This window comes from Heterocephalus glaber, unplaced genomic scaffold, assembly GCF_053883595.1.
Source record: "Heterocephalus glaber isolate CG9 unplaced genomic scaffold, H.glaber_assembly_v1.0 deba00001444, whole genome shotgun sequence".
In the NCBI taxonomy this organism is placed as follows: Eukaryota; Metazoa; Chordata; class Mammalia; order Rodentia; family Bathyergidae; genus Heterocephalus; species Heterocephalus glaber.
Genome location: NW_028258297.1, coordinates 3,766,593 through 3,780,534, shown reverse-complemented (window position 1 = coordinate 3,780,534; position 13,942 = coordinate 3,766,593). Strand labels below are relative to the sequence as shown.

The 13,942-nt window shown below is 58.3% G+C and overlaps 1 protein-coding gene and 1 long non-coding RNA gene across 13 annotated transcripts in view; one reads left to right on the top strand and one right to left on the bottom strand.

The window, feature by feature from the left end:
• Positions 1-2,823: 2,823 nt before the first annotated feature.
• Positions 2,824-13,735, bottom strand: LOC101726367 (uncharacterized). 7 transcript variants are annotated; one of them, XR_015452212.1, is made up of 4 exons: positions 13,598-13,735; positions 9,722-9,858; positions 7,509-8,223; positions 2,824-6,529 (listed from the first exon to the last, which is right to left on the bottom strand). It is a non-coding gene; the product is annotated as an uncharacterized LOC101726367 (long non-coding RNA). The 7 variants fall into 7 exon arrangements; XR_001183530.3 differs by having other exon boundaries at positions 9,722-9,908; positions 13,598-13,730; XR_001183528.3 differs by lacking the exon at positions 13,598-13,735 and adding an exon at positions 12,859-13,356 and having other exon boundaries at positions 9,722-9,908.
• Ppara (peroxisome proliferator activated receptor alpha) overlaps positions 13,577-13,942 on the top strand; it is a 57,829-nt gene continuing 57,463 nt past the window's right edge. For 5 of the 6 annotated variants that reach the window (XR_015452211.1, XR_015452210.1, XR_002395211.2 and 2 more), the window contains exon 1: positions 13,610-13,750. The gene's annotated coding sequence lies outside the window, so the exon portion shown is untranslated. Of the gene's footprint in view, positions 13,751-13,942 lie in introns of all 6 variants that reach the window. The other variant, XM_021258802.2, reaches the window with a different exon arrangement.

Sequence of the window (13,942 nt, the reverse complement as noted above, 5' to 3'; positions counted from 1 at the left end):
GTGCCCTGCGTGTGATCCTCAGGTGTCCCTGCCCTTCCCCCTGGCAGCAGGGAGGTCTGTCTGTCTGGCTGGCGGGAATCGGCATCTGGCTGTGCAGATGACTTTGACCTCCTGCCCCAGAGGTCAGGGAGGGATTCCTGTGGGTGGCAGCAACGGGACCACTGACCCATGTTCCCAGGTGAGGCAGGGTGCAGGGGTGAGGGAAGCAGGCACGGGACCCACAGGTGGGAAGCTCCTGGCAGGCACAGGATCCAGAGACCACAGGTGGGTGGGCACCACTGGGGGTCCCTGGGGCCACGGGAGCCACAGAGGGATTTAGTGGGTGTCAGGGCAGGGCAGAACTGCCTCTGGAGGTGCCTGCTGCCCCCATCCATGGCCATGGCAGTGAGGGCACTGAGGGGACTGGCACTTCATGGCAAGGATCAGATCTGGGGTCCCCAGCAGCAAGGCAGGAAGGGCATCGTTACAGCAGTGGAACAGCATGGGCAAAGGGCAAGGGAGGGTGGCCGGGGCCAGGCGGGGCTCGAGCTCTGTGCTCAGCATGGACCCTGGAAACAGAAGAGAGGGGGGAGTGGCTGGGGACAGACAGGTGTGGACAGGACAGGCTGGGGGCTGCAGGCCCCCAGACGGTAAGGTTGGCATGGCCTCCACGTGGGCCCCTCAGCCATTGGGCCACCTGGGAAGAGTCCCAGCAACCCTGCCACGGAGGTGGTTCAGCCGACGTTCACCTGGTGGTTGCGCTTTCTGTGTGCCCAGCCCGGCTGGGCAGTGTGTGAAGCAGCCGTACATTTGACCACAGCTGGTTGAGGCCTCGCTCATGGAGGCTGGGTGGGAGGTGACACAGCAGTCCTGGGTGCACGTCCCTGGCCCAGCAGAGCAGGGTGGCTGTTGCCCAAGCTCTGCCTCCTGGCACAGCCGGCTCCTCTGCCTGGTGACCAGGGGCTACTCAGGGTCAGAGCAGATGTGAACACAGTGTCACAAGCACCGCCATCCCTGGGGCCACTGGACAGCTAGCCTCCTTGCCCAGTATCTGGGTGATGTGGCCCTAGGAGTCCAAAGTCCGAGCCAAGGCCAAGGTCACAGCGCGGGCTCCTGTACCACACCGGGGCCTCTGTGCAGACGAGGCATCCTGGAGGGCAGACACCAGGCTGCAGCCTCCTCCTGCTCTGGGTTGCAGGGGTGCCCGGGCTATGGCAGCCTCTGGGCTGGGGTTCAGGGCAGTTTGGATTTCTAGCAGGAGCCCGAGGTCACCTCAGCTGTCCCGGGGGGCAGGGCTGGCGAAGGCTTCTGTGTGTTCTCCCCCAGGGAGGTACCTGGGTGGGCAGCTTTGTGACCAGCTGAGGTCACTGAGTGCCTGGCCTGCCAGGAGCAGTGACCCAGGCCCCAGACTCAAGCCTCTGCCCTACAGACAGGATGGGCACTGCAGTCCGGGGTCCATGGACATGCGCCAAGGAGGGCTATGGGGAGTGTTGGGGCTGGGTGAGCACACGGAGGAGCGGCTTCTGTCCCCTGCTGCCAGAGCCAGAGCCCTCTGGGCTCGCCACACCAGACTTCCATCCAGGTCCTTCCAGGCAGGGTCCTAGCACCAAGCCTGGTGCCCCAGCGAGGACCCTGGGCTCCCACCCCTGCCTCTCCGTCTGGCTGCCCCCAAGCCACCCATCCCTGCCAAGCCTGGCCTCATGCCTGCACCCAGCTCCTCCTACTCCACAGAGGCAGCTCTGCCTGGAGCTGAGTTCCCATCTTGCCTCTGTGCCTCAGTTTCCTCACCCCAGAACTGGGTCCAAGGTACACAGGGGTGAGCCTGAGGACAGGGCTCCACCCACTGTACCATCTGTCCCGTGCCCTGCCCTGCCAGGGTGTCCTCTGGCTGTGCCCCCATCTGGAAAGCACCAGTATCTCCTTCTGGGACTTGCCCCCCTGCACCCCAACTCCTGGCAATCCTTACCCCACTTCCTATACCCCAAGCCACCCTGCACACCCTGCTCAGCTCTCCCCTGGCTGCCTACAGTGTTGGTGGCCTCTGTGGCCCACGAGGTGGACGTCCCTCCCAGGACCCTAGGCTGGCTGCCAGCTCTGGCCTCTACTCCCTAGACCTGGAGCCCGAGATTCCCTTGTCCCACAACACCTTCTGCACCCCGCACACCTGGGGAGCAACCAGAAGAGGCCTTGGGACTGCAGGCCTCTCCCCGGGAGGTGAGGGGACCCTCAGCTGGGGCTGGGTCCCCAGGTCTCAGGTCCTCAAGAGTCCCGGGTGTGGGCAGGTGAGTCCCTTAAGTCTCTGGGGCCACTGCTGTGTTGAGCAGGTCGTGGGGGTGGTGGGATGAGCCCACGCGTCGGGCACACAACTTGAGTGGGGCGCCTCACAGAGGTGGGCAGCACACAGGGCTGGGTCTCCAGGTGACCCTGCCAGGAGCTGTGCACAGCACTGCAGCCCATCCCACCTCTGACTGGGCATGGGGCGGGAGCTTCAGGGCAGCTTGTGGGTCCAGTGGGACACCCCAGCTCAGCTGGGTGGGAGGCTCAGAGACAGCTAGGAGGTGCTGGCTGGCTCGGGTGAGGTTGGCAGGGCCAGGTAGTGGCCTGGGAAGCACCCCAGGAGGGTGGACAGGGTGTGGGGACAGCTCAGGCCTGAGCCAAGGGCTGCAGAGAGGGAGAAGCCAAGGGTGCCGACCCTGGGTGACCCAGGACAGGATGGGCACCCGGGGCACTGTGGACAGCACCCACACCATCTGCCCCAGGCTGCTCCCAGAAGCTGCTTCTGAACTCCCAGGCAGCCTGTGGACCTAGTGACAGGGCTGGAATCAGGGAAGGAAAAGGTAAATGTCACCACAATTCCATCTTTGTTCCTCTGTGAACGAAATGGTGGGGAAATGGACAGCCGAGCCTTAAAACCAAGGCCCAGGAGGGTACAGTCAGCCGACCCAGGGCAGCAGGATTGGGGCAGGGACAATTCTGTGGGTGACTGGAGGACGGAGCCCCATGAGACACCGCAGCCAGCTTTGGAACGGCCTTAACCAAGACAGGCGAGGGGCATTCGCTTGGAGAATCGGGGACCTGGCAGCAGAGGTCGAAGCTGCCAGCCGCCTCGGGCCCCAGACCCATGTGTGTGTCCAAGATGAGCTGCACACTCTCACACACACACACACACACACACACACGTACATGCGTGTGCACACAGGTGCCACACAAATACACGTTTGTACATATCCATCCCCACCGGCAGACTCAGCACACACACATACACGTACACACACGCACCCCAGGCCAGGAGTGTCCCTCAGTCCCACTCTCCAGCAGGGACTTGGCTGGAGGAGTTGTGCTCCCACCCCGCCCTCGTCTTCCCATCTGCCATGGAGAAAGGAGAGCTGGCCTTGGGGACGCCTGGAGCTTGGCCCTACTTGCATGTCCTGGGGCCCCTCGGGGAGCCACGCACGGATAGAAGAAGGCATATGAGCTCAAGGCCACAGAGCCTGCAGGGGCCAGTGTTCTTGTCCTTGCTGGAAGATGAATCTGCTATGCTCTGTGCTAATGCAGGCTTGGGATGGTGGAGCCGGGGTTCCGATCCTGTCATCTCAACCCAAAAGTGACTGTCCAGTGAGCGCACAGGCAGCATACAGTGACGGAAGCCCTCTTTACTATAGACTGGACCCATCCAGTGAGCCCTGGCTGGCCACAGGGCCATGGCCACCTCCTGCCAGCTCCCTACCCTTCTGTCCCTTGCTCCTGGATCCCGGGGTTGGTCTCTGTCTGTGGGTGAGATCTTCTTTGGACTCAGCAAGGACGGGAACAGATGGAAGCTGTCCTGCCTTCTGGTCCAAGTGGTCTGCCCCTGCTCAGCACCATGGAGCCAAATGAAGATGCCACATGGGTGGGTGGCAGGGAGACTCTGGACACATCACCACCACCACCCACAGCCCAGGCATCTGTGGCCTCTGTGTCCCCCCACAGTGGCAGTTGGACCAGGAGCCACCCAAGGTCCTAGGAGATGACCCTCCTGCAGGCCCTGGGCATGGACTGGGCTTCTCCTCTGGGCTGCCAGTTTACCACTCGGGAGCCAGGCAAAGCAGCCTGGCTGGATGTTAGGGAAGTGGCCTGGTGACTCCTCAACACCTGGTCCTGCTGCTGAAAGGGTGACCCTGTCTTGGGCCATGGCCAGTAAAGCCCGGCCCCTCGGAGGTCCCCAGAACTTTACCCATTGGAAGTGGCTTCCTGTTTCTGTGGACAATCCTTCCTCCTCTTCCTTTTATTCCTCCTCCTCCTCTTCATTCACCTTTTTCTTCTTCACCTCCTCTTACCCTGATTCCTCTCCTTCTATTCCCCCTTCTCCTTCCCTCCTTCCACTCCCTCTTCCCATGGTTCTAACCCCAATGGCTGCACAAACACAAGCTTCCACCCAGCATCTCCCATGTGCCTGCCCCGCCCTGCAGACAGCACAGATGCCACCTCTCTGACCCTCTGACAACTTTTACTCTCCCTTCCTCACATGTGGGGGAACTCAGCTGGAGAAGCAATATGCCCAATGCCCCAGAGGGAGCAAACGGCACAGTCGCCTGCCTCGGTGGCTATGCTTTGAACTCTAATGGTACGGAATATGGCCTCTGAGACATTCACATCCAAGTCCCCAGTTCTCCAAACAGGTCACTGTCCATGGCCAAAAGACTCTACAACCACCAAATTAAGGGTCTGAGATGGCAGCGATCCATGATCGCCTCAGGGGGCCCAGTGGGTCACAGTGCCTGAGTGAGGTCAAAGGAGGGAAGTCAGAGACCCAGAGATGCCGTGCAGGAGGACGGGGTCGCCAGCCAAGGGACTCGGAGGCCTCCAGGAGCTGGAAAACCGAAGCGCCGGGCTCTTCCCTAGTACTTTGGGAGGAAGGAGCCCTGGAGTACTAGTTCTCACACTGACCTGCAGGACTCAGAGAGTAGAGCCGAGACATGTTGCACACCAGGGCTGTGGTGCAGGTGACAGCAGCTGCCGACTCTGTGACACAGGGCCCTGGTCCCCCTCTCCACTCTGACCTCCCAGCAGGCCTGGCTCCTGTTTCTGGAAAGAGTTCATTTCAGGGCAGCACAGTTTGAGGAGCACAGACTGGTGAATTTGTAGAATGTCCATCATGATGAAAGCTCCCTGTTCAGGCCAATGACCACAGCGGGGGTCATGTCTTCCCGGGGGTCCTATCAGGAGGACCTGAGATGTGTCCCATTCTTAGGATCACTTGGTAAAGACCAGGTCTGTCAGACTCTACTGAAAAGTTACCTTGTTTCATTTTGTTCTTGAGGTACTTTGAGGCTTTTTAAATATCTTGCTGCTCAAACTTTTACCCACTCATTTGAGCATCCACAGGTGACCTGTTTTGGATTCAGTTGTTATTATAAAGGCCCAATGATTTTTTTTTTATCCCATCATTCCTGCTGTTACTGTTATGAAGAATCTCATGAGATTCCCAAGCAGCTTCCAGCCTAGGGAGGGAGACGACCAGCAAACAAATATAATACATGGGGTCATCAGGAAGCACATTCCACAGAGGGAAGATCAGGGAGGCCTTCCTGGTGGAGGAGGTGCCCAAGATAAACTTAAAAAGAGACAGAAGTGAGGAGGAGACACCTTGCAGAAAAAAAGCAATGCAAAGTGGTAGAATGGAAGTGGAGCTCTGGAGGGGAAAGTCCAAAGAGCAGTACCCAGGCCTGCGGGCTGCCAAGCAGATGTGGTGTGTCCAGGGACAGAACTTGGGGTGGTGGGGTAAGCAGGTGAGGCCGGACAGGGCAGGGCAGGCAGGGTTGGGAAGTCAGTCAGGAAGTGGGACTTTCACTGTGGCCCTCCAAGGGCAAACACGAAGGCTCAGGGAGGAGAGGCAATGGGCCAAGGTCACCCTGCAGTGAGGATCTGAGCTCCAACTTGGAACACAGCAGGTGGGGAGGAGCAGCCTACCTTCTAGACCAAAGAGGATGCCCCACCCTGTCCTCGGGGAGCCCCCAGGCCAGACAGCTCCAACTGGGCCTCGGATCCTGCCAGGCAGCCCCTCCCCTTGGACTCCTGGGCTCCAGCCCAAAGAGGACAGGAGCGGCTGACTGGGAGACCAGGGCTGGCTTCACATTCTCAGTCTGAGGGTCACATCCTGGCAAGCACTGAGGCCCCGTGGGCAGCCAGCCTTTGGGCCCCTTGGTTCGGTCATTTCCCAGAGCATCCTGAGGTTAACTTTCTCCCCAGAGCAGCAGGAAGGGTCGGTTCTCCAGTGCAGAATTTCAGACCCAAGCCTCAGGTGATTCTATGGGGGGACTAGAGAGGAGCAGAGAAGGAAGCCAGACCCCCTGTGCAGGGACAGAGGGGACACAGAGGCCTTGGCGAGGCCCGGGGTGACTTTCAGCTGACCTGCAAGCCCTGGGAGGTTTCCCAGAGAAGGACAGCTGGGCTCTTCAGGGGCCAGAGGGGAGTCCAGGCTCAGGTTGCTCCTGCGTGCTTTTCCAGGGCATGGAGCAAGGGAAGCTGAGTGCGACTCACGACGTGAGCAGCCGATGGTCATGTGTCCACCCTGCCCAAGACAGGAAGAGGGCTCTCTCACTGGCCGGCAGATGACATCACGATCACACCTCAGACACAACCAGAGCCCTGAGCTGGCAGCCACGTCTCACATCCACCTGCCAGGCCTCTCACTTTACAATGAGGAGGGATGCGGGGTGGCTGTGGCTGTCCAAGGTCACAGAGCTGGGGAGGGAGTGGAAAAGATGAGGACACTTGAGCAGGGCCACTAGCCCCAGGTCCTGTGCTCTCAGGCAGGTGGCTCAGACTCTGGGCCTCAGCTTCCACTGCAGGGAGCAGGCAGAGGTGTGGCCACCTGCAGGGCTGAGTGGGGAACAGTGCCCATCACCCCTCTGGGTCAGCAAAGTCTCCCTGTGCCAGGGGAGGTGTGCAGACACAGCATGAGGACAGGTCCTGCCAGCCACATACTGGGGGAAGAGGGACTCAGAGAGGGCCCGGGCCATGTGGCTTTGGCCATCAGATGACACTGGGCTTTGACTTTGGAGGAGATGGGTGAACAGACCGAGGTCAAGGTGCTCAGAGTCTGGGAGGATGCTGTGTTGTCCCCCATCATCAGCTGGGGGCCAGAAAAGTCTTGCCCTCAGGTAAGAGTGAAGCTGGGAGCTGGATGTAGTGACTCACATCCATGATCTCAGCACTCTAGGAGACAGGCAGGAAGACTTCAAATTCAAGCCCAGCCTGAGCAACTTAGTGACTTAGCAAGACCTTGTCTCAAAATCAAAGGGGAGAGGGGCCTGGAGATGTATCTCAGTGCAAAGGCCCTGGGTCCCCAGAATTCTGCAGAGGGAAGCCACAAGCCCTGGACATCATGTGCCCACACTCACCCAGCCACCAGGGAGGCCCAGGCATGCAGGGGCCTGTGGGACAGGTGGCTGACAGGCCAAGGCGGGAGATGGCCCTCCCTGACTTCTCTTAACTTCAGGGGATGGGGCAGGGAGAAATGAGGTACGCACACAATCAGATGCACTCACGGTTGGGTTCCGCAAGCAGATGCTGAGCGCTGAACAAGTTGGCTTTTTTCTATAGTTGTTCCGTCTGTTTTGTTTTGCTTGCAGTTTTCTGAATCTAATAATTTTGGGGGAGACGCTAAAGAGCTCAGAATTTCAATCCCACCCTATGTCACTGGTTAAATCGTCCCACCAGCAGCGCACCTGTTACTGAATTGTCATTTGGACTTGCCGCCAGGCGCTCATCACAGAAATACTCAGAAGAGACAGGGTCTGTGTGCCGCACAGGGCACTGTCATTTCCACTCAAACAGTGTCCTTGGTTAGGGCGAGGCTACCCTCAGCTTTGGCCATGTTGGTAGCAGTGTTCTGCGATCTGTGGAGATCAAATCTCAGGATGCTGTCCCCTGCTCCTTCCTCCAGGCTCTGGGCTGACAAGGACAGTGGATAGAAAGTCCCCGGTGTTTGCGCCAGTCACTGCCCTGCTCAGTGGCTATCCAGGTTCCCCACATCCATAGGATGAAGGCCCAGTTCCTGTGCCCACACTTCAGGGCCTCCGTGTGACCGGCCTGGATGTTTGCAGCTGCAGCCCTGGTCGGCCTGGGTTCAGGACCGATGCTTAATCCCAGGCAGAAGCAGGTCTGGTCTGCGTGCGACCTTCCTGTGAGCCGACCAGGTACAGCCACAAATGTGGGGAAGGCAAAGTCCCTCCCAGTCTGATGAGGGAGGCAAGCAAAGACCTAGGGGAAGAAGAAGGAAGGCAGGAGACAGAGGTTTGCTGAGGGCCCTGGGCCAGAGAGGCTGAGCCCTAGGCCAGCAGGGCAGGAGTGGCTCGGGGATAGCAGCTGCACGGCCCAAGCAGGGTGGACACCAGCGCAGCCCACAGCACCCCAGCAGGCCCTGGGAGGCAGGGAACATGAGAGAGCTGAGAAGATGTCTGGGCAACTCCAGGAGACCCCAACTTGCTTGTTGAAGGGAAGTCAGAATTGGGGTCACTGGGTAGGAAAATGGGGGTCCTGCTTGGAAAGTGCCACTCGGCCTTTGGCTCCTACTTTGATCACTAGGTAGTTGCTTTGTTTTGTTTTAAAAATCAAACTCAGCACTAATGCTTGCCAAGATGCTTGATCAACTAATGCCTCACCTAGAATGACAGGCTCCCCCCACCCTGTCTGTCCTCCCACCTGCAGATGCCGGCTCTGTGGTAGGTGTCACTGTCCCCTAGAGAAACACTGATCGCCTTCAAACACCATGCAGAATTAACCCTCATCCCTGGAGCCTCCCAGGCAGAGCAAACACCCTTCCTTCCCCAGGCGCGGCCCTACAGGGGCCAGCCAGGCCAGTAGGTGCAACTCCTGCTAGCTCTGCCACCCACGCCCTGCTCCTTGGCCTCCTCAAAGATCAAATGAGGCCCTTGTGCCAAAGTTTATATTCCATCCTGCAAGTCTCAACACAAGCCAAAGTGTTGACTTGAAAATAAATATTGGAGGAGAGAGAGGGGCATGGAAAGACAGAAAATGTCCTGAAGACTTTGCCACATTCCCAGTGCAGTGTCTGCCAGCCGACAGGCTCACCTGGGCAGGGTGGGCACCAGGCACCATGGGGGCCTTGGGCTTTCAGACCAATATGACGGGAAAAGAACAGCTTTGCAGACTGGCTCCGGGTTGCCAATGTCTTGGCGGGGCCACTCGAAACAAGCCAATCCCTATCAGCTTTTACTGCCACTTCATTTAAGAAACTTCCGCCAAGAAGAGGTGTTTCAATAGTAAAAAAATATGAAGGCCTCATCTCAGGGAGAAATGGGTAGTTTGTTCTTTTTTCTTGCTTTCTTTTTGTTGCAGTACTGGGGCTTGAACTTGAGGCCTTCACACTGAGCTACATCCCCTGCCTTTTTTAATTTTTGAGACAGGGTTTTGCGAAGCTACTACCTTGCCCAAGTTGGGCTCAAACTTGTGATCCTCCTGCCTCGGCTTCCCAAAGCGCTGGGATCACAGGCTGTACCCCCACCCCTGGCTAGCGGATTTCTTTAAATCACCTAGATGGAGCTTTCTACATTACTCTCCACTATGGCATTTTTTCCCCCACTTTGCCAGACTAGGAAATCTTTGTCAAACATGCCCTGTCCCTTCCAGGGGCTCGGGACTGTGGTCCAGTTCCTCCCTTTAGTGAGCACCAAGACCTGGTGACACTAGCACACACACACACACACACACACCCTGCTCCACTCAGCCCTGCACGCACCTAGCTGCTTCGTGCTCAAGTTCAAAGTGCCCAGGGAGCTGGCAGAGGCCTTCTGTGAGGGCAGACGGCCCAGGGACAGAGGGTCACGTGAGGGAGCACCCGGCCTGTCTTCAGGAGTGATGATTCTGGGTCAGCATCTCGGGTGGTGACACAGGACAGGGAAATGAACATCACAAGGTGGTCTGAGCTAGACAAGAGACACATGGGGCTCAGGAACTGGGGGTCCCATGCAGCAGTGGAATGGTGCCAAGGGGCCTTCCTGGAGGTGGTGACCTGGGTACAACCGTCAGACTGGTGGTCACCGTGTCAGGAACAAGACCTGCCTCTCAGCCCCTGGCCCTTCCTTTTCCATGAGTGCCCTCCTCACCCACCATCAGGACCCTTGAGGCTGGCATTGCTGCCCTGCTTGGTAGACAAGCAGGGTCAGCTCAGAGTCAAGTCAAATGGCTGTGGTTGTAAAGTGACTGCAAGCTAGAGCAAGGACTCATCCAGTTCTGTTAGGGTCCAAATCCGAGCCTCTGCTGACTAATATCACGGGGCTTACTGGGCAGAGGCAGTGACGTGAATATATATTTGCATACACAGCCGTCCCCATTCTCTGTGGGGATCCACCATCCCAAGACCCCCAGTGGGTGCCTGAAACCTCAGTATGACACCCCACACTCGCCACCCTCCTGCCTCAGCCTCCAAGAGTTTCTGTAATACTCTATATTACTTCTGAATACTGTTACAAAAGTTATGTAAAATATGTGAATTGTTTATTCTGGAGTTTTCCATTTAATAGTTTCAGGCTGCAGCTGACCACAAGTAAGTGAAACTGCAGAGAGAGAATCCACGGGGAAAGAGGAGCTCTGTTCCACACGCTTGAGGGCCCACATCTGCCTTATGTCGCCATCCCCCACCTGGCTGGCCCCTGCCCGGGTCATCTCCGTGCAGAGTGAGGCCTCCTTAGGGTTGGAATCCTTCAGAACATTGAAATCAGACTTCCCTGGCACTTGGCAGATAACACTGCGCCAGCAGCTCCAGGTGTGTGCCTGGCATGGATAGAAGACATTGGTGACATGGCCTCCACAGCCCATGCCAATGTGGGATAGAGTCATGTGTGCCCAGAGGGAGGCCACCTGTCTCCAGGGAGGGGAGAGGAGAAAGAGACAGGCTTCTCTGGCTTCCCCAGGACCACAAGGACAGACACTGGGTCCCCGAGGATCAGAGTGCCTGCAAACTTTGGCCAGGGCAGGTTAATCATCAGAGGGACGGCACGTTAATCATCAGAGGGGCGTGCAGACCCCACAGACCTACAGTGCGCATGCAGCTTTGCCCGCCACCACCTCAGTGACAACACTGCTTGCTGAGCATCTCTTACTGTCCCTGTGGATGGAGTCTCACCTGCCCCTGCTGGGCAGACTTGCCTCTGGCTCACCGGTGCCCATCTGGTCTGCTTCACCCATTTTTCCCCTGCAGCCTGGCCCCTCTCTCCTGTGAGGCTTTGGACACTGCTCCTGCCACCTCCTGGAGCTCCAGGGCCAGGACAGATGCTGAACACTGTGGGCTGGCTGAGGCATGAGCCACCAGGTGGCTTCGGCACCAGGCAGTGGCTTGGGTGCCTGAGCAGAGTGGGTTTGAATGCTGAGAGGTTCCCACTGCCTCTTGGAGACTCTGGCTAAGAGCTATCATCCCTGGCCTTGGTTTCCCCACCTGAACAACAAGGGCAGAGATGGCTTTTCAGGGTTGTTGTAAGTCTCTTGCCTTAAAGAGAAAATGCTTCGTTCCCTGAATCAGTGAGGATTTGATGTTGGGTCCTAGAGCAGCATCCAGGCACGTGGTCATGGCTGGCTCTCCACAGGGTCCAGCCTCAGGCCACAAGTGGCTCCCTGTTTGCCATCAGCAAATAAAACCTACCCCTGTCCTGTGGACTTTCACCACCTGACCAGGGCAGGCTTCCAGGGGCTCAGAGGCCACTGCCTGGCAGATAACACCCCCGGACACAAACTCCAACCTGACAGGAGGCTCTGCAGCTCAGTGGAGGGCAACCAGGGACCCTTGAAGGTTGTGGATGATTCTTGGGCAAACAGACACAGGGCCCAAGTAGACCCCAGACCCAGGGGAGAACACTATTGGGAGGGACTGGGCCACAGTGCCATCTGCAAATGCTTGCTTCTAGTGTTGGCATCTAACCTGTCACCTACATGGATGGCAAAGCCTTGGCACTGCAGGCCCCTGCCCTCCTCTGGATGTCCCAGCCTCCTACTCCGGCTGTGTTGGCAGATAGGAGCACGAAGCAGTGGCTTGATACACAGGCCTGGTTCTCCCTGCCTGTTGCCTTATTGAAATGTGGGCACAATAATAATCATCTTGCAACAGCTCAGAACATCTTCAAGGTCACAAAATGAGGAAAGGGGTCTCAGATATCAAAAGAGCTGGGAGCTAAGATAGAGGTCCTAACATGGCAAGGAGGATACTTGGGAGGTACTCAGAGATGTTTCCAAGAACACTGATGTGTCCCTGGGGTCAGAGATTTCTACTCACTCCCTGCACGGGGTCATTGCTCCAATGTGTGCTCCTATGCCTTCACAGTGAGGGAAAGAGGGATGGAGAGGTTTCCGGAGCAGGCTCTGGTGCCCTTCGTGACAGTTTCTCCCATGCCGGGGGTACAACAAAGTCCTTTACCTCTCTCTTCTGAAATAGTTTCCCAAGAGAGATTCAGAGTCCCCTGGACCAGCCAACCCAGCACCATTTCTTGCTAAATTCTCTCTGAGGAAAATCCTGAGCTTCCTTCTGCCTTCAATCCATGGCCGAGATAATTTGTTCCAAAGTGACTTCTCCTGACACATAGTTAACAAATTTTCTCTCCCTAAAACCTTGGGAGCATCAAGAACCCAAGAATGTCATTTTCTGTGTCTGCTGAGCACACACAACTGCTCTGTCTACAGCCTGGCTCCTCATTCAGAACAATTTCTGCCAGATCTTTCCAGACCTTGAATCGGGTTCACGGCTGACCACCTGGGAAGGGAGGCCTGATGTAACCCGGGCTCTAAGGGACCAGGCCTGGGGCCTGGGCTATGTCATGAGGTGAGCCCATAAGCTCAGAGGGGCAGCCTCTGGTCAGCCTCCCTGGCTGCTAGTTCCCTGGCACTTACCACAATCCGAGGATTCCTGCAAACTCTGGAGGCTGCTAGCAGGAAAGTCACTGCCAGCAATAAAAGTTGGGCTTGCCGGTGGGCAAGTGGGAAGGTTATATGGGAGTCTGGAGGGTGGGGCAAAGTTCGCCACAGTTACAGGGTTATTTAGCAAGCGTGAGTTTAAGAGAAGCTTGTGAAAGGGCCAAGTAGGGCCTGGGTTCCAGCTCCCCTGCGTAATTGGGATGCGTGTTTGAAGTTTCCTTCCTGGGCTAGGTCCTCCTAGCGCACGCTCTGTCGTTGCCACAAATAGCATGGTGGCAGGCGCAGCTTAAGGACAGCGAGGGGGCTGGCATAGCACACATTTCGTTCCCTGAAGAGGGGCGCCCCTTGCGCTGGCACCCTCCAGGCCTGCCGCAATGGACTCTGGACGGGGCACTGGGGGATTGGGGGGGCTCGAAGAGGCTCTGCAGAGCCATCCTTGTCCTCGAATTGGCTGTCTGGCCCCGACCTCCTGCCGTGCTGGCAGCGCCCCAACCTCTGCTGGGCACCGAGTCAGCCCTCGCCCCGGAGAGGGGCGGCTGGCTCGGCGGCGGGCGGGGCGGGGCGGGGCCGGAGGGTCGGGGCCGGTGCCTCCCAGCCTGTCCGCGTTGCCCTTCAGCCTCGGTCCCCGAGGCCACCGAGGGCGCGCGCTCCACCCTGCGCCTGGCTCTGCTCGCTGGGGCTCCGTGGACGAGGTCCCCCAGCTCTACCCACCCACCTGCGTGATTCCGAGACTCGCGGGCGCAGGCTCCGAGGTCCAGACTGGCTCGTCACACTCAGGTCACCAAGCGGGACCTCCGCGTGCGCCCGCCCCCGAACGGACCCTCAGCCCGCCGGTGCGTTCCCTCGCAGCGCTTTGCCCGCCAGCCAGGTGACCTTTGGGAGTCCCTTTGCCTCTCCAGCCTCAGTTTCCCCCTCAATGTCGTGCCCGCGGAGCAAGGAGTGGACCCGCTCCGAGCCGCCCCCGGAGCCCGGCCCCGCCCCTCCCTCATCAGCCAATCGTGAGCCTCCGTCCGGGGGTGTGTCCCGGGCGGGGCGGGGCTTCCGGGGCGGGCTTGGGGCC